The sequence below is a fragment of the Balaenoptera acutorostrata genome, chromosome 1 (assembly GCF_949987535.1).
Source record: "Balaenoptera acutorostrata chromosome 1, mBalAcu1.1, whole genome shotgun sequence".
NCBI classification, from domain to species: Eukaryota; Metazoa; Chordata; class Mammalia; order Artiodactyla; family Balaenopteridae; genus Balaenoptera; species Balaenoptera acutorostrata.
In genome coordinates this window covers 132,172,856-132,197,001 of record NC_080064.1, presented here as the reverse complement: position 1 = coordinate 132,197,001, position 24,146 = coordinate 132,172,856, and the positions used below count along the sequence as shown (strand labels likewise).

The 24,146-nt window shown below is 39.7% G+C and overlaps 1 long non-coding RNA gene across 1 annotated transcript in view; it reads right to left on the bottom strand.

Moving 5' to 3' along the window:
• The window catches only part of LOC103020430 (uncharacterized), a 41,288-nt gene extending 17,680 nt beyond the window's left edge, over positions 1–23,608 (bottom strand). The window contains exon 1 of the long non-coding RNA XR_449574.2: positions 23,468–23,608. This is a non-coding gene — a long non-coding RNA (uncharacterized LOC103020430). The remainder of the gene's footprint in view (positions 1–23,467) is intronic.
• Positions 23,609–24,146: the final 538 nt, after the last annotated feature.

Below are 24,146 nucleotides of genomic sequence, written 5' to 3'. Positions count from 1 at the left end.
CTGCCTGTGCTGAGTTTTAAGCACACAGTCATGAAGAGCAGCTGCGGGGTGGCAGAAAGAGCTGTGGGCCTGTGACGAGGAAGGCCTGTGCTCACATGTGAGGCTAATCCCAGACTCACCTACTCACTTAACTAGCTTAACTCACTTAACTCGCTTACATTTTCTGAATCTCCTATCCTGGCTTTAAATCCACAGGGCAACGTTTGTGTCAGAAGATTCTCCACTGCAGTAAAGTTAATGAAAATGCATGCAATGAGCATTTATTGAGTGTTTTACATCCAATAAATGTTTTTTGAATCTATTTACAAAATGGGTGTGGACATCAATAGATCTAAGTACACTAGGAGGAAGTTTAAAGCGTTACTGACTCAGTGACCAATAACATCTACTTTCCCTCAATCGGTCCTGGAAATAAATCTGACTTGTCTGATTCCCACCCCCACCCCAAAGCCAAGTCAATATTAATTGGGACCAGAATATGCCCTGTGTGTAAAGGAATAACCCTTAGAGATCATTGTAAAAAGGAACACCAATATTTTGATGAAAAACACAACCTTTTATCCCCACCTGACTACCCTACTTTCCACTATCTTCTTCCTGGTAACAGGCTCTGACCCAGTGCCACATGAGAGTCACACATTTCCGAGCATGGAAAGTACAGCATATACCCTGTCTTCATCATCCTCTCACTCTCCTTTTTCTCCCCCCTTCTCCCTCCTCCCCTCCCTTCTCTCTTTCTGTCATCTTCAGAGCTATCATTATCATCACTAATGTTTTGAAACACTCAAGCAATGCCAGGCACAGTCTAGGTGCTTTATATGCATCATCTCAACATTAGTCACTTTGTCACAAACACTCTATTGTTGCAGAGGGCAGACAGCAGAAGCAAGAAGAACTAAAATCCTGCAGCCTGTGGAACAAAAACCACATTCACAGAAAGACAAGATGAAAAGGCAGAGGGCTATGTAGCAGATGAAGGAACAAGACAAAACCACAGAAAAACAACTAAATGAAGTGGAGATAGGAGACATTCCAGAAAAAGAATTCAGAATAATAATAATAGTGAAGATGATCCAGGACCTCAGAAAAAGAATGGAGGTAAAGATAGAGAAGATGCAAGAAATGTTTAACAAAGACCTAGAAGAATTAAAGAACAAACACCTAGAAGAATTAAAGAACAAGCAAACAGAGATGAGCAATACAATAACTGAAATGAAAAATACACTAAAAGGAAACAATAGAATAACTAAGGCAGAAGAACGGATAAGTGACCTGGAAGATAGAATTGTGGAATTCACTGCCATGGAACAGAATAAAGAAAAGGAATGAAAAGAAATGAAGACAGCCTAAGAGACTTCTGGGACAACATTAAATGCAACAACATTCACATTATAGGGGTCCCAGAAGGAGGAGAAAGAGAGAAAGGACCAGAGAAAATATTTGAAGAGATTATAGTCGAAAACTTCCCTAACATGGGAAAGGAAATAGCCACCCAAGTCCAGGAAGCACAGAGAGTCCCATACAGGATAAACCCAAGGAGAAACACGCTGAGACACATAGTAATCAAACTGGCAAAAATTAAAGACAAAGAAAAATTATTGAAAGCAGCAAGGGAAAAATGACAAATAACATACAAGGGAACTCCCATAAGGTTAACAGCTGATTTCTCAACAGAAACTCTACAAGCCAGAAGGAAGTGGCATGATATACTTAAAGTGATGAAAGGGAAGAACCTATAACCAAGATTACTCTACCCGGCAAGGATCTCATTCAGATTCGATGGAGAAATCAACAGCTTTACAGACAAGCAAAAGCTAAGAGAATTCAGCACCACCAAACCAGCTCTACAACAAATGCTAAAGGAACTTCTCTAAGTGGGAAACACAAGAGAAGAAAAGGACCGACAAAAACAAACCCAAAACAATTAAGAAAATGGTCATAGGAATATACATATCGATAATTACCTTAAAAGTGAATGGATTAAATGCTCCAACCAGAAGACACAGGCTTGCTGAATGGATACAAAAACAAGACCCATATATATGCTGTCTACAAGAGACCCACTTCAAACCTAGGGACACATGCAGACTGAAAGTGAGGGGATGGAAAAAGATATTCCATGCAAATGGAAATCAAAAGAAAGCTGGAGTAGCAATACTCATATCAGATAAAATGGACTTTAAAATAAAGAATGTTACAAGAGACAAGGAAGGACACTACATAATGATCAAGGGATCAATCCAAGAAGAAAATATAACAATTATATATGCACCCAACATAGGAGCACCGCAATACATAAGGCAACTGCTAATAGCTATAAAAGAGGAAATCGACAGTAACACAATAATAGTGGGGGATTTTAACACCTCACTTACACCAATGAACAGATCATCCAAAAGGAAAATAAATAAGGAAACAGAAGCTTTAAATGACACAATAGACCCAATAGATTTAATTGATATTTATAGGACAGTCCATCCAAAAACAGCAGATTACACTTTCTTCTCAAGCGCGCACGGAACATTCTCCAGGATAGATCACATCTTGGGTCACAAAACAAGCCTCAATAAATTTAAGAAAATTGAAATCATATCAAGCATCTTTTCCGACCACAATGCTATGAGATTACAAATGAATTACAGGGAAAAAAACGTAAAAAATACAAACACATGGAGGCTAAACAATACGTTACTAAATAACCAAGAGATCACTGAAGAAATCAAAGAGGAAATCAAGAAATACCTAGAGACAAACGACAATGAAAACACGATGATCCAAAACCTATGGGCTGCAGCAAAAGCAGTTCTAAGAGGGAAGTTTATAGCTATACAAGCGTACCTCAAGAAACAAGAAAAATCTCAAATAAACAATCTAACCTTACACCTAAAGGAACTAGAGAGAGAAGAACAAACAAAACCCAAAGTCAGCAGAAGGAAAGAAATCATAAAGATCAGAGCAGAAATAAATGAAATAGAAACAAAGAAAACAATAGCAAGATGAATAAAACTAAAAGCTGGTTCTTGAGAAGATAAACAAAATTGATACACCATTTGCCAGACTCATCAAAAAAAAGAGGGAGAGGACTCAAATCAATAAAATTAGAAATGAAAAAGGAGAAGTTACAACAGAAACCACAGACATACACAGCAACCTAAGAGACTACTACAAGCAACTCTATGCCAATAAAATGGACAACCTGGAAGAAATGGACAAATTCTTAGAAAGGTATAACCTTCCAAGACTGAACCAGGAAGAAATAGAAAATATGAACAGACCAATCAGAAGTCATGAAATTGAAACTCTGATTAAAAATCTTCCAACAAACAAAAGTCCAGGACCAGATGGCTTCACAGGTGAATTCTATCAAACATTTAGAGAGGAGCTAACAGCCATCTTTCTCAAACTCTTCCAAAAAACTGCGGAATAAGGAACACTCCCAAACTCATTCTATGAGGCCACCATCACCCTGATGCCAAAACCAGACAAAGACACTACAGAAAAAGAAAATTACAGACCAATATCACTGATGAATATAGATGCAAAAATCCTCAACAAAATACTAGCAAACAGAATCCAACAACATATTAAAAGGATCATACACCATGATCAAGTGGGATTTATCCCAGGGATGCAAGGATTCTTCAATATACGCAAACCAATGTGATACACCATATTAACAAATTGAAGAAGAAAAACCATATGATCATCTCAATAGATTCAGAAAAGCTTTTGATAAAATTCAACACCCATTTATGATAAAAACTCTCCAGAAAGTGGGCATACAGGGAACCTACCTCAACATAATAAAAGCCATGTATGACAAACCCACAGCAAACATCATTCTCAATGGTGAAAAACTGAAAGCATTTCCTCTAAGATCAGGAACAAGACAAGGATGTCCACTCTCACCACTATTATTAAACATAGTTTTGGAAGTCCTAGCCACGGCAATCAGAAAAGAAAAAGAAATAAAAGGAATACAAATCAGAAAAGAAGAAGTAAAACTGTCACTGTTTGCAGATGTCATGATAGAGAATCCTAAATATGCCACCAGAAAACTACTAGAGCTAATCAGTGAATTTTATAAAGTTGCAGGATACAAAATTAATGCACAGAAATGTCTTGCATTCCTATACACTAATGATGAAAAATCTGAAAGAGAAATTAAGGAAACACTCCCATTTACCATTGCAACAAAAGAATAAAATACCTAGGAATAAACCTACCTAGGGAGACAAAAGACCTGTATGCAGAAAACTATAAGACACTAATGAAAGAAATTAAAGATTATACCAACAGATGGAGAGATAGATATACCATGTTCTTGGATTGGAAGAATCAATATTGTGAAAATGACTATACTATCCAAAGCAATCTACAGATTCAATGCAATCCCTATCAAATTACCAATGGCATTTTTTTACAGAACTAGAACAAAAAATCTTAAAATTTTTATGGAGACACAAAAGACCCCGAATAGCCAAAGCAGTCTTGAGGGAAAAAAATGGAGCTGGAGGAATCAGACTCCCTGACTTCAGACTATACTACAAAGCTACAGTAATCAAGACAATATGGTACTGGCACAAAAACAGAAACATAGATCAATGGAACAAGATAGAAAACCCAGAGATAAACCCACACACCTATGGTCAACTAATCTGTGACAAAGGAGGCAAGGATATTCAATGGAGAAAAGACATTCTCTTCAGTAAGTGGTGCTGGGAAAACTGGACAGTTACATGTAAAAGAATGAAATTAGAACACTCCTTAACACCATACACAAAAATAAACTCAAAATGGATTAGAGATCTAGATGTAAGACTAGACACTATGAAACTCTTAGAGGAAAACATAGGACGAACACTCTTTGACATAAACCACAGCAAGATCTTTTTTGATCCGCCTCCTAGAGTAATGGAAATAAAAACAAAAATAAGCAAATGGGACCTAATGAAACTTAAAAACTTTTGCAAAGCAAAGGAAACTACAAACAAGACAAAAAGACAACCCTCAGAATGGGAGAAAATATTTGCAAACGAATCAACGGACAAAGGATTAATCTCCAAAATATATAAACAGCTCACGCAGCTCAATATTAAAAAAACAAACAACCCAGCGCAAAAATGGACAGAAGACCTAAATAGACATTTCTCCAAAGAAGACATACAGATGGCCAAGAAGCACATGAAAAGCTGCTCAACATCACTAATTATTCGAGAAATGCAAATCCAAACTACAATGAGGTATCACCTCACACCAGTTAGAATGGGCATCATCAGAAAATCTACAAACAGCAAATGCTGGAGAGGGTGTGGAGAAAAGGGAATCCTCTTGCACTGTTGGTGGGAATGTAAATTGATACAGCCACTATGGAGAACAGTATGGAGGTTCCTTAAAAAACTACAAATAGAACTACCATACGACCCAGCAATCCCACTACTGGGCATATACCCTGAGAAAACCATAGGTCAAAAAGAGTCATGTACCAAAATGTTCATTGCAGCTCTATTTACAATAGCCAGGACATGGAAGCAACCTAAATGTCCATCGACAGATGAATGGATGAAGAAGATGTGGCACATATATACAATGGAATATTACTCAGCCATAAAAAGAAATGAAATGGAGGTATTTGTAATGAGGTGGATGGAGTTAGAGTCTGTCATACAGAGTGAAGTAAGTCAGAAAGAGAAAAACAAATACAGTATGCTAACACATATATACGGAATCTAAGGGAAAAAAAAAAAAAAAGGCCATGAAGAACCTAGTGGCAAGACGGGAATAAAGACACAGACCTACTAGAGGATGGACTTGAGGATATGGGGAGGGGGTGGGGTGAGATGTGACAGGGTAAGAGAGTGTCATGGACATATATACACTACCAAATGTAAAATAGATAACTAGTGGGAAGCAGCCGCACAGCACAGGGAGATCAGCTCGGTGCTTTGTGACCACCTAGAGGGGTGGGATGGGGAGGGTGGGAGGGAGGGAGATGCAAGAGGGAAGAGAAATGGGAACATATTGTATATGTATAACTGATTCACTTTGTTATAAAGCAGAAGCTAACACACTATTGTAAGGCAATTATACTTCAATAAAGATGTTTAAAAAAAAAAAAAAAAAGAATTACCATATGATCCAGGAATCCCACTACTGGGCATACACCCAGAGAAAACCATAATTCAAAAAGACACATGCACCCCAACGTTCATTGCAGCACTATTTACAATAGCCAGGTCATGGAAGCAACCTAAATGCCCATCGACAGATGAATGGATAAAGAAGATGTGGTACATATATATAATGGAATATTACTCAGCCATAAAAAGGAACGAAATTGGGTCATTTGTTGAGACGTGGATGGATCTAGAGACTGTCATACAGAGTGAAGTAAGTCAGAAAGAGAAAAACAAATATCGTATATTAACGCATATATGTGGAACCTAGAAAAATAGTACAGATGAACCGGTTTGCAGGGCAGAAATTGAGACACAGATGTAGAGAACAAATGTATGGACACCAAGGGGGGAAAGCCACTGGGGGGTGGTGGTGGTTGTGTGATGAATTGGGCAAAATATTACTCAGCCATAAAGAGGAACGAAATTGGGTCATTTGTAGAGACGTGGATGGATCTAGAGACTTTCATACAGAGTGAGGTATGTCAGAAAGAGAAAAACAAATATCATATAGTATCACATATATGTGGAACCTAATAAAATGGTACAGATGAACCGGTTTGCAAGGCAGAAATAGAGACACACATGTAGAGAACAAACGTATGGACACCGAGGGGGAAAGTGGTGGCAGGGGGGTGATGGTGTGATGAATTGGGAGATTGGGATTGACATATATACACTAATATGTATAAAATGGATAACTAATAAGAACCTGCTGTATAAAAAAATAAATAAAATTCTAAAATTCAAAAAAACAAACCCCAAAAAACCACTCTATTGTTGAGGATATCAACTAAGAAAATAAGCCTACATTATTTCTACTGTAATTAGAAGGTGAATATTAAGTGGATTATCCTAACACTATTAAAACAAACCAGTGGTTCACAACTGGAGGTGATTTTACACCCTCCCCCAACCCCAGGACATTTGTCAATATCTGGAGACGTTTTTGGTTGTCATAATTTGGGGTGGGGGATGCTATTGGAGTCTAGCTGGGGGAGGCCAGGGTTGCTGCTAAATGTTCTGGAATACACAAAACAGCCCCCCACATCAACGAATTATCTGGCTCAAAATGTCAAGAGTGCTGAGATTGATAAACCCTAAGATAAACTAGTCTTTTATAGGGTTTGGAAACAATGCACCATTAAGAAAATCTTAGGTTACCATTGACTCTTTTACATCAAATTATACAACTTTTAAAACATCATCAATTTTTCCACCTTGCTGCAATCATCAGAACTACATTTCAAAGCATTTAAAACAAGTCAAAGTTCTTTATATCTCCATAAACTGAAGAGCAAAAAAAGTAGGTTTTTTAGCCTTATAAAAAAATATAATTTTGTTAATTAAAAAAATGTTACTAGCTCAATGAACAATGCCTTCTTTTATTTTTTTTTTAAAAACTGGAAAAATATCATTGTTTTGTAACTTTTTCTGTTTAACCTTCCATCTTGCTGACAAGCACTAAACTGAACCTGTTTACTATCCTTTAAGATGAAACACTTATTTCTCATCTTTTCTTTAATCAAAGGGCCTTTTCATCATTGTAAAGGCAGAATTAAAAGAAAAGTTTTAAAACCCTCTATTTCAGGCAAACAACAACAATAATATCAGCCAACAATAACAACAACCAAAAAAGCCAATCGTTTTCTTTCATTTCTGGTACTTTTTTTTCAAAGATTTTTTTTGATGTGGACCATTTTTAAAGTCTTTATTGAATTTGTTACAATATTCTTCTGTTTCATGTTTTGATTTTTGGGCCGCAAGGCATGTGGGATCTTAGCTCCCCGAGCGGGGATCGAACCCGTACTCCCCGCACTGGAAGGTGAAGTCCCAACCATTGGACTGCCAGGGAAGTCCCTCATTTCTGGTACTTAAGCTCATATTCGTCGATCTAACTTATTCTGTGGAACATTTTTCTTATTCTGTATCTTAAGTAGGGTCAGTTTTCCCCTGGCTTTCCTAAAAAGCTTAATTTCCCCCAAAGTTTACATTATCCTGCTTTCCCGAAAAGCTTATGTTCTCTTCTAAAACTCATCTCTATACCCATAGCCCGAGTCCCACTTCTTGATGGCTTTCACACTTGAGATTCCTTCAGGTGTACAGCCAGCTCTGGGCTTAGCCAAATTGGCTTTGATTTTATAATACATGCCCAAAATTGCCTGGAGAAATACTGGTGCCAGGAACGAAATCCAAGCATTACTTATTTTTAAATTCCATATTCCTTTTCATTTAAGAACTCCTCTTCCTCTCCCTTCACCCCTGTTTCCAAATTAAATCAACTTTCAAGTTAGGGATCATTTTAGAGCCACAAAGTCTTGTTTATCCTAGAAACTTGGCCAGCAGCGTTTGAATTCTGAACAGTATGCCCTACTTAAGAGGGGAGTTTAGGGGAAGAGAAAATAGCTTTCCCAGAAACATGTCGCTAAAATTTTTACCAATCTACTTTTAAAATTTGGAATGATTTCTTCCTTCCTTAGTTTCCAAGAAAGCCTAGTTGAAGGCCACTGTTGCTTGATGACTTCCAAAAGCAGCTCTGTCCTATGTTTGTAAACAGGTTGTTTCTTACTAAAGACCTTCATCCTCTATCTAGTCCTCAGTATCTCCTGCCTTTGTCCATTCATCAGTAGTTTATATTATTTCTTAAAGGAAATTGTCATCAGATACTTGTACTGTAATAATTGAAAGTACAAGTCAGCTCTAAAGAGATTGATGATTTCCTTCTTGGTGTTCTGCTTGTGATTATAGTTGACATTTCCAAGGAAATATTGGATCCTTGTATTTGGCAGTGGTCCCCAATTGTAAACTTGCTCCAGATGTGATTGAAGTAATCAGGGTGATTTAACAACAAAAAGTACAAATATGAGCATAACTTTCCCACTTCCCCCACAACTATTTTGCTTAATATAAATAAATATTTGGAGTAAGACAGAGAAATATATTCACCAAGGTACAAGTTAGGCTCTCTTCTCACATTAAACCCAAGCATGAAATATCACCATTTAACTATTATTTCTCCCATTCTCCCATAAAGATTTTTTTAAACTTCTTCCATTTAGAGTTTGGAAATCAAATACCTAAACATAGCTTCTGCCTGTCCTAATTACGTCTGCCTTCACAGGAACTATATTCTTCATTTAATCACCTTGCTATTAATTCTAATCCTCTAATAAAAGACTCTTTCATGGGGTTGCATCCTGATATTCCTAAAGTCCAGATTTTTTCTTAAGACTTTTTCTCTGTGTTTTCTTTTCTTAGTTCCCCAAATGGAGAAAACTAAAGAAACTTATTGCCTTGTAATAGTCTCTTCTCTATCAAGAAAAAATTACTAAGAAACCACATCTTCAAAGAACATGTCATTTCTTCCCAAGCCCCTTAATTTCTGTCCTATTTTCTATCTCTTTATTTCTCTGCAGTGCCATCTTGGAATATCTTCCAATTTGCTTTCCAGCTCATCAGTTTTCTTTTCATCTATATCTAATTGCTGTTTAACCTATATATTTCAGGTTTTAGTTTAACCATATTTGTCATTTTTAGACGTTATATTTATTTTTCAAATCTGCCTCTTCTTTGAAAAAATAGTATCATCTTGCTATTTTCTTAGGATTTCAAGTCTTTCTCTCAAGCCTTTAATTATTTTTACAATACCTGTTTTTTTAAGACATATTTTTAGTTAAGACGTTTGTTGTTGAAGTTGAAGTTCAACAGCTGAAGTTCTTGGGCTTTCCTGCCCCTGCTGCCGTGCCTGCTGGTTCTTGCTGGTGGTAGATGGCTTCCAGGGCCACCACAACACATAACTCCAGGAGCTTCGTTCTCATCACCTTGCACGTGCCCCTGCTGTGTGCAACACACAACCTAGGCAGGCACCTGCAGTGGGCCTAATGGGGTCTGCCTTGTTTGATACATTTCTACTGGTAAATTATCTTTAGTAGGGATATTTTTTCCTGTGGGAACCCCATAGAAGTTGCTTTCCGGTTTCACAACATTTCTGCCAAGCATTCCAAGAGTATTATCAGGGATCCATTTTCTATATTATTTCTCACCTTGGGGGTTTCTGGACCATTCAGGTAGTATCAATTCAACCCTCAGATCTGTGCAAGGTGAAAGACGGTTTCAGTTTCTTAGAAGGCTTCTCAGGAAACAGACTCAAGCTTCCTTTCATTTCCTTGAATTGGTAGGTTTCTTTCTCTCTTGTCATTCTTACACTGCTAGACAATACACTTCTGTTGTTTAAGCCACCCAGTTTGTGGTACTTTTGTTATGGCAGCTCTAGTAAATTAATACATTACCATTAGTCCAGAATTGAAAACAACCCAAGTGTCTATCAAGTGGTAAAAGGATAAACATATAATGGTACATCTGTACTGTGGAATACTACTCAGTAGTAAAAAGGAATGAACTTCTGATACATGAAGCAACATGGATGATCTCAAAAGCATTCATGCCAATTGATAGAAGCCAAAAACAAAAGGCTGTGTGTCACATATTTTCACTTTTATGACATTCTTGAAAAGGCAAATCTATAGGGACAAAAATCAGATCAGTGGTTGCCAACAGCCAATGAAAAGGAAAAAGGGATTAACCACAAAAGGGCACAAGGGGACTTTTGGGGAGCAAAGGAAATATTCTATATTTTGATTGTAGTGTTGGATACATAACAATATATTTGTCAAAACTCACATAAAAGAGTAAATTTTATTGTATGTAAATTATACTTCAACAGCCTGACTTTTTTTTTAAGTCTAAAATCTTTTTAAAATTGAGGTATAGTTGATTTACAATATTATATAAGTTTCAGGTGTACAACATAGTGAGTCACACTCAATAGCTTGACTTTTAAAAATTAAATTATATTAAAAAAATACAAAGATGAAAACCACAGTATCATGTAATCTCATCACCTAAATATAATCACTATGAACATTTTGCTATATATGTCTAGTTTTTATATATAAAAATAGGTTTATAAACTTAGGGTCACATTGTATATACAGTTTTATAATTTATTTATTTCATTTAATAAAATATTGTAAATACTAATATTCTTCTGAAACTTTATTTCTGACTGTTCTACTTTATGGTATATGCTTTTTCCAACCAATCCCCTATTGTTGAAAATCAAGGCTTTCCCTGCAGTGTTTTGCTGTTACAAACAATGCTTCAATCAATATCTTTAAAACTTAGTTGTTATACACATTTAGAAAAATGGAATAATAATGATGTTTATTAAACAACAATGATAAAGGTATCATATGATATACTGATATAAAGCTACTGGTTTAAAGTTGATCTGTTTCGTATATATCCCCATTGCTCTACACTTTTAAGTATTGTCTTCTTCCTGAGAGGAATTTAGATAGGCTGAATAGCACAGTGGAAATTACATGGGTGCTGGAATCAGGGCACCTTAGTTTGTGCCCCAGCTCTGCCTCTTTGTGACTGAGTGATTAGCATGCACACTAGCTTTCCCATCTGTAAAGAATCCTATGTGGTCCACACTATTGGTTAGCTAACCAGACTTCCTTGTCAAAATGCTTCACTCTTGCTCACCTTCACTATAGATGACCTGGGAAAGCTAAATAGTTGCTTTCCCACTCTCCTTTGCAGCAAGGACGGCTGAGTGACACAGTTCTGGCCAATGAAAGGTCCTTTGGGAAAGTTTTTGCTTTTCTAATAAAAGCAAAGTTGTTCCTGGTACCTGCTCCTTTCCTTACTCCTTCTTCCAGACTTAAACAATGATGTGATGCCTGGAGCAACTGTCACATTATGAGGGTGAGAGGCCAACATTCTTATCAGAATGGTGAAGTGGGAGGTAGAAGGAACATGTGTCCTTGATGACACTGTTGGGCCCCACACCAGTTCCAGAATGCCACGTCCCAGCCTCCCGTTAAATGAGAAAAACAACCTCCATCTATTTAGGCCAAGTTTCCTGTTACATGTAAATAAAAGTATTCTAACTGACTATACTGTTGCCAAGGACAAATGAGGTGTATATGGGATTGTGCTTTGGAAAATGGGAACCAACATAAACATTTCAGATACTAGTTGCTGGTCAATTAAATATAGAATTAATAGCATACAGACTGTCTTTATTTGGGATCTTTTTTCTCTCTCTAAGCTTCTCACTCATCAAAAGTTTATATTATATTTCTTATACTCTTTCAACCTTTTTTCAGTTATTTACTACTGATTGATTATTTTCAGAAACTTTTTATGATTAAACCAAAGTATACTGTGCACTGCAATTTTTAGAAAAGAAATAAAATCAGTTGCCTTATTCAGTGAAATGAGTGTTGTAAACAGTACCATACCTGTATCATTAAAAGTAAGATTATGAATTCCATTGTCAGATGAATGGATAAAGAAGATGTGGTACATATATACAATGGAATACTACTCAGCCATAAAAAAGAGTGAAATAATGCCATTTGCAGCAATGTGGATGGACCTGGAGATTATCAAACTAAGTGAAGTAAGTCAGTCAGAGAAAGACAAATATCATATGGTATCACTTATATGTGGAATCTAAAATATGACACAAATGAACCTATCTACAAAACAGAGACAGACTCACAGACATGGAGAACAGACTTGTGGTTGCCAAGGGAGAGGGGTTTGGGGGAAGAAAGGACTGGGAGTTTGGGATTAGCAGATGCAAACTAGTATATATAGGATGGATAAACAACAAGGTCCTACTGTGTAGCACAGGGACCTATATTCAATGTCCTGGGATAAACCATAATGGAAAAGAAGATGAAAAAGCATATATATATATATAAATGAATCACTTTGCTGTACAGTAGAAATTAACACAACAGTGTAAATCAACTATACCTCGCTACAATAAATTAAAACAAAAAAAAGAATTCCACTGTCAAAAGCAAAGATCCGATCGCCAGTATCATCTCAATCCCAACAGCTGAGTCAAACCTCTTTAGGAGGGTGGTATAGCCAAACGATCCTAAACTATTGCTCCGAGAACATCATTTCCTGAGCTAGGAATTCTCATTCCACTTCCCTAGACGAGAAGTGTTGGAAACAAATGCTGATTATGATTTGAGGATGTAGAGCCCCACATTTATCATCATTCTTTACAGGGTGTTTAAAGAGAAAAGATGAAGACTTTGAACAAGTCTGTAGCCACAGAGGCTCAGCTTTCTCACTTTCATACGGGATTGCGGTTGAGGTATTTATCTACCTACGCTGACGGATATCATTAAGTGTCATAGTAATGTAAATAAAGTCTTGGTACTTACTGGGTGCTCCTTAAACAGAAGCTTGGCTTGCATACCAGGAAAGGCAGCTACCTCTGCATTCCTGAACATCGCAGCTCAGATCCCCTTTATTTAAATCACCCTCATTGGGTGATCTTGGACAAAGCCTCACATTTCTCAGCTGTAAAATATCATGATAATGATAGTACCTACTTTATAAGCGTGTTGTGAAAGATTAGTGATGTAATCCTGCTAAAGTGCTTAGCGTGGTCCCTGGCACACGGCTATGTTTAATAAGTGTCAGCTGTTATTATCATCAGTACTTACCCTTCTGCTCTGTTGGCGCTTTCGCTTTAGCGTATAAACACATCAAGTTTTTTTCCATCTTAAAAAAATAGACCTTAGATATTACCTCTTATTTTTTTCACCTGTTCAGTTAATTCTTCTCTCTTCATATCCCCCGCCCCTTGCCCCTAGCCGCATACACAGAGCCTAGGTGAAGGCAGAGTCAATCCCGCCCACCTGACCACAGCCCAGGGCCATTTATGATGATAAATGTGGGGCTCTACCTCCTCAAATCATAATCAGCATTTGTTTCCAACACTTCTCATCTAGGGAAGTGGAATGAGAATTCCTAGCTCAGGAAATGATGTTCTCAGAGCAATAGGCATAGGGGAAGGACAGGCGGTTAAGAGCCAGAGGGTCATTGTTCTGAATCTTGGCTCCACAACTTTCTAGGTGTGTCTACCTTGGGCAAATTTCTTGTCATCTCTGAACCTCAGCTGCCTCGCCAATAAGTTGGGGATGTGAACACCTGCCTTGCAGGACTGCACGCAGTGAGGTTAAAACAGATAATGCAAAACAAAACAAAACAAAAAAGGGACTTCCCGGAGGTCCAGTGGTTAAGACTCCGTGCTTCCAATATGGGGGGATGCGGGTTTGATCTCCGGTCAGGGAACTAAGATCCCACATGCTGCACAACGTGGCCCCCAAAACAAAACAAAAACAAAAAAACAAAAACAGATAATGCACATAAAGTACACAGCACAATGTCTGGAACGTAGCAGGCACTCAATGCGTGGTTAGATATAATTATTACCTAAAATAGAAAGTGTGTTATAACTTGCAATCTATATCCATAGATACAGAGCAGAAGGAAGGAAAGAACCCAGCTAAGATAGAGGAGAAATAATCAGAGGGGCACAGGAGACCCAGGGAAGATCAGTGTTGCTATAAGAGTGAAGCAATATTCCAGAAAGAGTGCAGAATCAACATTAAGTGCTGTAATGATAGAAAAGAATATAAAATCTTTAAAAAAAGAAGAAAAACAAAGTTATATTTGACTTGGCTGCACTATGTTCTTGGTTTTATTTTTTCTTTGTTTTTGTTTTTAGCAGATTTACCTTTTTATTCAGTCTTCCTGGTGCTAATAGTAAAATCATTCTGCCTTCCCTGACCATGGGCTAGCTAGATTTTGTGGAAAAGTTGCCTGAGAGATTGGGAGCTTGTTTAGGAAGCTCACTGGACCTGAAATACAGCTACAGATAACCTGCAAGACACATAATTCCCAGCAGGATGCTCAGGGGTCTTTGACATAAGGTCCTTTCCTGATTTGCCACATTCGATATTTTTTCACTTTTACCTAGGGCAAAAAGCCACAGAAAGATAGCTCTTTCTTTTGCGTCCCCCTCCTCCCTCCCCGGAACGTTGGATATAACCTAGCAGCACTGGGTTTTTAAAGGACAAACTGTTCTCCCTTAAACCCAAACTGCCAACTTTAAATGAATGTGTGTGTCTGCCTCCGTGGCATTCTTTCATCACTCAGTTTTGCTGGTGGCAGATCACAGTTCCATCTTTAAAAATAAAATATATTGTAATAGTTTCTTAATTAAAAACCCTTTGAATCATGCTTACTGAAATTTGTTACATGGATTTAACGGATGGGCAGGGAAGAGATATTTTCTGTTCCCAGTGGAATAAAAGAATTCAGAAAGGAAATGAATGGTTGAAAGCGTTCCCGTAATGAAATCCCTCTCTTTAATACATGTCACACTGAGAAATTATCGACTGGTAAGCTTACTTAACTTCACTCAAGTAAGGCAGAACAAACCGGTCACTCAGGGAGCCCAGGCCCTGGGGAAGAGTGGGGTGCACATTCCAGCTCCCATACTTACCAATGCGTTTTTCTTTGAGACTCAGAAACTGAATTTATTCAAAAGTCATGTGGGGAAATTACTAAGTATCTAATAGGGTGGTTGAAAGGATGATTGCACCTAGTGTGTGATCCGGGCCATTTTATCAGGAAATGATTCTTAACCCTTGTATCATCCAGTCTCATAACAAGAATTCAGGAGAAACTTTCATCCTTATGGAGTCCCTTTGCTCCATTTAGAGGTACAGATGAGTAATAACGAGCATTAAAAATCCTGATGCCATGCTCTAAGGGTTCTCGGTCTAATTTGGCATCTGATTTTCACAAGAGCTTTTTCTAAAGCATTTTAAATCCAGAGAGACTGAGGTATGACCATTTGACCAGTGCCCCAGGGACACAAGGAGTGAACAGACCAGGTGGAGATATCTAGGTCCCATCTTCTTTTTGCTGTACTATACTGACTCCTAAAGAGCAGAAATATAAGGAATAAATAAAAAGGTTGGAAGAAGCTTAAAAAAAATTTAAGATAAGTTATTTAATAATCACTTAAAACAAGTTCAGGTTGATTATTAATCTTCCACTCTTAGACTAAAAGCAATACAATGGGAATATTTCAATAACTTTTTATCATTGTCTATTGAAAACATTCTGCTTTTCTGTGAAAGTAAAGTTTATGCTAATTACCTGCCAGGAAAAAAATCAGTATAAATTTAATATAGATCAGGGCTAAAATTGTTTAACTTTTTTTTTGTTTGTTTGTTTAACTTTTATATGATTTCCATGAGGTGGAACAGGGGGTGAGCAGAAGCATGGGAGAATATGGGAGATGCCGTGGTGCTGGGAGGAGGGTGGTGTTAGACTCTGTAACCCATTCATGGATTGACAAGTCAATTTCCACAGTTTCCTCCTTTGTAAGATGGGGTTAATGGCACTTATCTCTCAGGATGGTCATAAGGTTCAAAACAAAAATGAGTTGGTAAATGTAAAAATATGTTTACATACAGAGGTACTATTCAGAGAAATAAGGCAATATTTTATCTATTTATAAATGTTCTCAAAAGCCCACAGTTTTTGCTCATGTGTTTTTTTTTAATTTATTGATTTATTATTATTATTATTACTTTTTTATTTTTGGCTGTGTTGGGTCTTTGCTGCTGCGCACAGACTTTCTCTAGTTGCAGCGAGCGGAGGCTACTCTTTGTTGCGGTGCGCGGGCTTCTCGTTGCGGTGGCTTCTCTTGTTGCAGAGCATGGGCTGTAGGTGCGCGGGCTTCAGTAGTTGTGGCTCGCGGGCTCTAGAGCACAGGCTCAGTAGTTGTGGCGCACGGGCTTAGTTGCCCCGCGGCATGTGGGATCTTCCTGGACCAGGGCTCGAACCCGTGTCCCCTGCATTGGCAGGCAGATTCTCAACCACTGCGCCACCAGGGAAGCCCCCTGCTCATGTGTTTTTACACACCAAGCTCAGTCCATCGTGTTGCTCTTGTGGCATGGGGCTCTCTGCAACTCTCATCACCCCTCCACTGAGTACTGACCATTTATTTAATTAACAGTAGATCAAGAACCACCTTGACTCCACCCCAAAGATCACAAGTGGATTGTGCTCCATCAATAATTTATAAACTTTTAGCATATGAGAAACCATATATACATGGCTTTATATATATTAAAAAACTGAATCACTGTGCTGTGCACCTGAAACTAATACAACATTATAAATCGACTATACTTCAATAAAATAAAAATTAAAAATAAAATAAAAAAGAAGCATGTTTTTCTTCTTTGATGCAAGCCATGAGAACTCAGCATTTTCCTACAGAAAAATGTAAATGATAAGTAGAGGCCCCAAAACCCATAAAAGTTTATGTTACCTATGCTCTTACTTTTGGCTATTGTGTACCCAGTTTTTTTTCCCTCCATGTGGGTGAGAAGGGAAGTCTAAGTCATCAGGAAGTTGTCTCTGCCTTCCCCTTAACCCCTAACTTTGAAATATCTGTCCCATGCCTAGCACAGTCCTGCGCACACAGGACTAGAAGTCCCTAGGATATTTATTAGATGAATGTCTCACCATGTTTCCTTCCATGGTAATAAATATTGCCTAAACACGGTGAGGAAGATATTACTTTGGGGACACTGAACTAGAGTTGCTAGCTATCTCTCACCAACTCACATCTCCTTCTAAGGGAATCTTTTTTTGCCAGTAGGCTTTTCTTTTCTTTTTTTTTTTTAACATCTTTACTAGAGTATAATTGCATTACAACGGTGTGTTAGTTTCTGCTTTATAACAAAGTGAATCAGCTATACATATACATATATCCCCATATCTCCTCCCTCTTGCGTCTCCCTCCCACCCTCCTTATCCCACCCCTCTAGGTGGTCACAAAGCACCGAGCTGATCTCCCTGTGCTATGCGGCTGCTTCCCACTAGCTATCTATTTTACATTTGGTAGTATATGTAAGTCCATGCCACTCTCTCATTTCGACCCAGCTTACCCTTCACCCTCCCTGGCTTTTCTATTCTAAATAGTCCCCTCATGCCCACCCCCCTGCAAAAAAAAAAAAAAAAAGAAAAAACACATAATTAAATGGATTGAAGTTGAGTTTCTGTCCCAAGGGCAGAACTTCAATGGGCTACTGGATAACGTCCAACTGGTGTGGTCAGCTTGAATGAATGAGCTCAGCCAATCATATCTCTCAAGAACATGGTCTGGGGGACTTTCCTGGTAGCACAGTGGTTAAGAATCCGCCTGCCAATGCAGGGGACACGGGTTCCAGTCCTGGTCAGGGAAGATCCCACATGCCACGGAGCAACAAAGCCCGTGGGCCACAACCACTGAGCCTGTGCTCTAGAGCCCAAGCACCACAACTACTGAGCCTGCATGCCACAACAACTGAAGCCTGGGCACCTAGAGCCCACGCTCCGCAACAAGAGAAGCCCCCGCTCGCCGCAACTAGAGAAAGCCCACGCGCAGCAACGAAGACCCAATGCAGCCAGAAATAAATCAATTAATTAAAAAGAAAGAAAGAAAGAAAGAACGTGGTCTGGGAAACAGACTGAGTCAGTAAGCAGAGCTGAAAGGCCCTGTGCTAGGAGGTAGGCTAAGGCCTGGGCTGACCATGGGGGACCAGATGAAAGCTGAAGTCAGCAGGAAGATACTGGTAAAGTAGAGAACAGAGCTGACACATTGAGAAGCAGAGCCACCATGAGTAAGGTTTCGCAGCTCTTGAGAAGCAGGGAAAATAGTTCACCTGGTCATTTTTCAAAAGGTCAGTTTCAGTTTCACTTTAGGAGAACACTTCTCATATTCTGCTTTCCTACCCACCACTCCCCTCACACACACCCTTTTCTTTTTTCTTTTCTCCTTGAAGAAACTTGAATGGGAATCCGTACCTTGAAACTATAACAGGAGAGCTTCTGTGCTCAACCTCAGGAAGAGTTATACCCTCAGCCCTCACGCAGCCTCTGGAGGAGTCTTGGATTGCCCTCAGGGTTAGTCCGGGAGTCCCCGGGAACATTGCAGGCCACAGACCAGCTGCTCATGCTTCCGCTCTGGCCTACGCAGTGTAGGACACACAATCCCACTCTATGGAGTGAACCCAAAGCAGATGTCCCCGTATATGTTTGGGCAAATCTAGTCTTCAAGTTGCCAGTCAATAGAATGGGTAGAGGGGAAACATCTGAAGAGTGTTTGTAAAGTTCATTCTTGAGGTCTTCCCCGCAACACCATTAAATTTAGAAATTGGATGGAGTGGGAAGGCTAGTATTCAGGTCCTAGTCCCATTTACCAGCTCTATGATCTTGACTGAATCAGTTAATCCACAGTTTAACTCTGATAAACAGTTTCTTCATTTGTAAAAGAGGAATTATGAACTTTGCCCAGCTTACCTCAGGGTTATTGTGAGAGGTTAAATAAAACGAGGTATGTGAAAGTGTCCTGTAAACTTTTCGGCCCTTATTCAGGTATATGTCTTTGGCTGAGTGATAAAGAATTGAACAAGGAGTATCAGCTCCAGGGAAGTGCTCAGGCTATATCTGCTCTTGTTTTTAGTGTCTGATGCTCCTCCTGACAGAAGCTGACCTTCAGGAAGAATGAGATTCCATAAGGTAAGTCCATTAAGACGGAGCTAAGAAACCAAACACGACCCATTATGAGACTTGTCCATGTGAAAATTCCCGGAGAGCAAATAATAATGGAAAATGAAGTTTTCCCTTGTTTTTAACTTCAGGAAAAAAAAAAAAATGATGAGAATCAATAGTCAATGAGTAAGGAAAACAGCTCAGAAAAAGACATTTCCAAATTGATAATTAAGTACCTGTTCCTTAGGAAGGAACTTCCATGGAAACTTGAAGGAAAAATGGGAAAAACATAAAAAGCATGATCTGATCAGATCCCAAAGTGGATCCTTATTTAAAAAACAAAAACAAAACAAAAACAGACAGTATCACTGCTCGCGGAGGCGAGCTCAGGAATGTAGGGCAAGAAAAGGACAAAAAAATTCTCCAAATGCAGGAAGCTAATGGGGACAGGGTAGGTTTTCATAACAGAAGATGATGAGGTAGTTAAACACGGTCATAACATCTCCCTGTATCAGGAGACACAAACAATTGACTGGGTTAAAAGTCAGGCTTTCAAGGGAAAGATAAAAGAGCAGAGAGTAAAACAAAAGACTGTTTATAGACACCTAGAACACTGAGTGTATTCAAACCAGCAAGGTCTGATGGCAGGGACCCTAAATCTTTTTTAAAAGTCCAGTTTTCTTAAGAAATCTCAAGAAACTCTCAAAAGAGAACTAATTTTAATTATTCTAAATAAAAAATAAATACAAATATATGGCATATAATTAATTTAGACAAGGCTAACAATTTTGTAAAGTCAGGCATACAAGAATACTGTATCCAGCTTCTGATTGGTTAGAAATCATTAGAAATCACTGTCTTCCCAAGCCTAGTTCTTCTACCCTGATCTATCACAGCCCTTGTAACACAGGCCTGATGCTCTTTTTCAAACTGGGCTATTGTTTGGTCTTTCGAAAGTGTCTCAGTTTTTCTTTCTGTCCTTCCTTTCATATCTCCATATCCCACCCCCCAATTCCCTATAGAAATCCTACCCATTAACAACAGCTGGAAGAAAAACAGCTTAACATGCCATATAATAAGGCTTCATGGGATGTTCATGGCACTAGGGGTAGAATCTGTAGGATGAAAATTGCCAACAATGTTATTGTGATAATTTAAGTGTGGTTTGACACTATCTAGATGCTAGCATGACATTTGGAGCTCTCAGAACTGCCACGAGGGCTGTCCCTATACACATTCAGGCCTCATAAAAGCCTTCCTCTCCAGTCAGGGACAAGCTCCTGGGCTATACTTTGTAGCTGCAGCTGCTGGGTCCTGCCCTTGTAAGTCTCTCTCTCTCCCAATAGGGAGAGGATGCCCCAGTGCCCAGGACCAGCTCCCATCCGGACAGCACTGGACAACCCCTGGACAAGTGCTGGATGGAAGAGAATGTGCAGGGCTCAATGGCTTAAGATCCCACCCCCCCTGGCTTCCTGCTTTGGGTCAAAGGGTGGTGGGAGGCAGCCAGAGAGGAAATAGACATGTTTAATCTGAAAGTGATTCTGCATGCCTTGTCGTTAGACACAAGGTACACTGAAAGAACCCAAGGCAGACCTATAACCAGTCACAACCCGAGGACCTGAGCGATTGTTAACATGTCATCTCTTTAGGTCCCTTTACAGATGCATCTCCCCTGTGAAGCCCCCCCCATTCACGAGGGACACCCACCTCCCCTAGGCTTCTCCAGCACTTAGGTTACTCCACCAGCCTCACCCAGCGTTACAGCCTGAGAGAGTCTTGAGGATGGGGTCCACCTCCTACATATTCCTGTGTGCGCCACAGCCCTTAGCACACAGTAGGTGCTTAATAATGAATCACTTCAATGATGAACCACCTGGGAAACAGAGGAAAGCTGCGGGGTGGAGAATGGTGCCTTGAGCTCCCCGGTTAAGACTGTGTCTCATCAGTCCCTTCCCTGGTCCTCATTTTCATGCTAGTAAGTTACCATTTTAATGGTAAACAAGGAGGTTTTGTAGTAAGCCTCCTTATCCGTAGTGAAATAATGGCATACATAAAATAATCCCAGTTGAGGCTATGTGTGTGCGTTTGGGGGAGAGGAGTGTGCCCCCAGCAAAGGCTTCCTCTCCAGCTGGGAGAGCCCTGCTGGCAGACCCCAGGGTGGCGCCCAGAGGGTCCTGAGCAGCCCAGAAGACGGGACCATCCATGGCTTTACTCTCATGCCTGAGGGCTCTTTGGTGTTCTATTTCTGCTTGAATTATGTACCCATCCACAAATCCATTGAAAATATCTTGAGCGCTTATATCTGCCCGACCCTGGGGACAAGATGGTGAGCCAAGCGGTCCCAGCTCTACTCTCATGAAGGTTCCAGTTTCTCGTGGAAGAACTGCAGAAGAAAACCAGGAGCCAACCAGCTTAAACCCCAGGCTAAAAGCACGGAAATAAACACAACCTCGAAACGAATTATGTAACAGATGCTCCTTGAGCGTGCCGCTCCCTCGTGGCCCCTGCTGCCCCCATCTTGCACGGAGGCCCCAGGCCAGCGCCTTCCGTGCCTGCTCCGGCCACAAACCCAGCTCTGTGGATGGCCAGACACACGCCTTTCCGGCCTCTGAGCTGGAGACTCCCTGGCTCCAGGCTCCCGAAAGGAAATGCAACTGGAACACACAGCCTAACGGCGAATCTGGAGTGAACAGGGTTTCGTCAGAGGGAAAGGGGTCTCCACGTCCAGGGCTCCAGGAGGTGGAGACTGCGGGGAGTCGGGCGCTGGCGCGGAGAGGGTGGTGAAAGGCAGAAGGGTGAAAAGGGCAGGAGGAAGCCGACCAGATGTTTATTGCTGTTCACGGGGCTGGAAAGTTTCCTGTGTCTTCTAGTGATCACTTTTCTCTGCTTTTAGGAAAATAACTCTATTTCATGAAAGGATGCAGTTTTGTGAAATCAGCTGTGAAACCTCAAGGGTATGCATGGGTTTGCTTCACTGAAGGCCTTTATTTAGTGGGAATATAGGAAGCTAGCTCATTTCCTAGAGCGGTTATTCCTTGAAGAAGTGACTAGAGTCTTTCATGTGTTCTGGGCAATTAGTGGGCCCTTGGGTGGATTAGGCTTAGGCGAGAAGATGGAAAACCTTGGAATCTGGAGACCTCAGTTTTCTTTCCGGTTCTGCCACTCATTGGCTGTGTGACCTTGGGCAAGTCCCTCTCCTTTCTCATCTGTAAGTGCCCTCGAGTGTTCCATGAGGGCTTTGAGAGGGAGATGGGCAGCAGACAGAGGTCTGGCAGTGAGGTGCAGTAGGGGTCGTGATGGCGGGTCAGGGGAGGAAGGCAGAATGTGAGGGCCTGGTCAGTCCTTATCATATCCGGCTCCAGGGGGAAGACAGGACAGTGAACCACAGTGATAGAGAAAAGGTCAATGAACCCAACAGCCACATTTCTTTCCCTAAGCACAGTGGCATTTGCCAGGAACCATGAAGAACGTTGAGAATGATTGCTTTTGCCTGGCAATCAAAAACTGGGTTGGTCCAAGCAAAAATGCCAGGGATTGTTAAACTCTTCACCCCTGACTGGCACCCACACAGCTCAACAGTGACTGGCTTGCAGCTTAGGGGAGATAAAGCAAAAGAGAGGGATAAAGTGTGGGTGAAAAAAGACAAAAATTCACTAAAGGGCATTGGGAACTGACTGGAAAAGCCCCGGGAAATACAGATTGTGTGCTCCTGGATTATCCGAGGCAGTGAGTGCTGTATCACAAAAAGGAAATCAATTCAAGGGAAGTCAGAAAACCTGATTTCTAGTCCTGTGTTCTTCCTTTACAAGCAGAGTTATCCTGAGCAAACTGAAGGCAGTAAAATTACTTACGTTTCTCTTTATCCAGAACTCTTTTCCTCCATGGAGTCGGCAGCCCAGGAACGATCTTAGTCCTTTTAACAGAAAGAGAACATTCCTAAGAGTAAATCTAAACAGATTTGAATCGGTTCTTGCTGACTATAAGATATTTTAAAAAATCATTTTGGTAATGTTTATTATCTGATTCAGGAACTGAGAATAGTACCCTTTAGTCAGCAGTAAACAGACACCCACTTGTAACTGTCTCAAGTGCAAGTCTAACTTTAGAACCAATCAAATAAGAATAGAATCTTTAGAGCAAAATGTATTTTCTCAATCTTGAGCAGAGTCTGCCAGGGCACATCCGAAATATTATATTTACTTCAGAAATACTGAAGATGTTATTGGTATCAGACAACATCAATTGCTTAAATGCAAATGTTATTTTAAAAGTTACCTATGAGGCTGCTGCACACGTTCTGATTTGCGTGGACCTCTTCTTGGCATATTTGCTGGGGTTTTTTTTCCTCTTTAGATTTATTAATATAAAGCAGGGATTATTAACCTAGGGTCCAGAAAGCTCATGAATTTGGATGGAAAAAAATTACATCTTTATTTTTACCACTTTTGAAGTAAAATTTGGGTTTAACATTTCCTTCCGTATGGATCTAGCCATAAATCCAAAGTTGTGTTAGCAGTACCTGTGACTTTG